The 1,192-nt window shown below is 37.6% G+C and overlaps 1 non-coding gene across 1 annotated transcript; it reads right to left on the minus strand.

The window, feature by feature from the left end:
* Positions 1 to 836: 836 nt before the first annotated feature.
* Positions 837 to 945, minus strand: LOC115230005. Its single transcript, XR_003883384.1, has one exon. It is a non-coding gene; the product is annotated as a U6 spliceosomal RNA (small nuclear RNA).
* Between the last annotated feature and the right edge of the window lie 247 nt (positions 946 to 1,192).

Below are 1,192 nucleotides of genomic sequence, written 5' to 3' on the forward strand. Positions count from 1 at the left end.
GTTATAGTAGAAGACACTTGCCCAAGGTGTCACGAAGTGGTACTAAACTAGAGACGATGTGGTTAGGCAGTGAACTTCTTACCACCTTGCCACGATATGTAAAAGGTTGGATATGACTAGAAACTCGTCAGTTTCATTAGCTTTTCTGTCCACGGAGAGGTAAAACTTTGTGTTGTAGTTACTTTGTTTACTTTCCACGATGACGGCTTATTAAAAAGGTTTAGATTACATTTCATAAACACACACACGCACACATACTCACACACAGCGCGCGCGCAAATATATGCTTGTTTAATGTTGTTATTTTATAGAAATTTTAAGGAAAATTCATCTTTTGACTTGGAGACTTAATACTAAAACTAGAATCAAAATCATTCTAAAATTCCTACACTTTCAGTTTCGGTTGACGATTTCTTTCTCTTTCTCTTTTTCTTGTTTTAGTCATTTGATAGCGGCCATGCTAGAGCACCGCCTAGAAGGGTTTTAGTCGAATAAATCGACACCAGCACTCTTTAAAAACATAGTACTTATTCTATCGGGATCTTATGCCGAACTGTTAAGTTACAGGGACATAAACATACCAAAAACGGTTGTCAAGTGCTGGTGGGGATACAAATACAGATACACAAAGACACATACACACACACGCACACATGTAACACACACACGTATGGATTGGCTTCTTTCAATTTCCGTCTACCATATCCAATCACAAGGCTTTGGTCGGTCAGGGTTGTAGTAGAAGACACTTGCCCAAGGTGTCATGCAGCGGAACTGAATACGGAAACGTGTGTTTGGGAAGTAAGCTTCTTACTACACTGATGCCTGTGTTTATAAGAAATATGGAACGCTTCACGAATATGCGTGTCATCCTTGAGAAACGGCTATGCTAATCTTCTCTGTATCATTGCAATTTTATTATATGTATTGCCGAAGCCTGTGTGCTGATGATATTTTTACTTATTTATTGGTATATCTGTTGCCGAAGCAATAGATATACTAATAAATAAGTGAAAATATCATCAGCACACAGGCTTGCTACAGAACTGTAATACAACACTGTGTTGTTTCCATAAAAATGTAACATAGCAATAATTTATTTTGAGAATCGAGACCACTGTTTGAATAATTTATAAACATTGAAAAAGTGACTGAAGAGGCGGCGAAAAGTTTTTCGGAAAAGAAAGACCGT

The sequence above is a fragment of the Octopus sinensis genome, unplaced genomic scaffold, assembly GCF_006345805.1.
Source record: "Octopus sinensis unplaced genomic scaffold, ASM634580v1 Contig14040, whole genome shotgun sequence".
Taxonomy (NCBI): domain Eukaryota; kingdom Metazoa; phylum Mollusca; class Cephalopoda; order Octopoda; family Octopodidae; genus Octopus; species Octopus sinensis.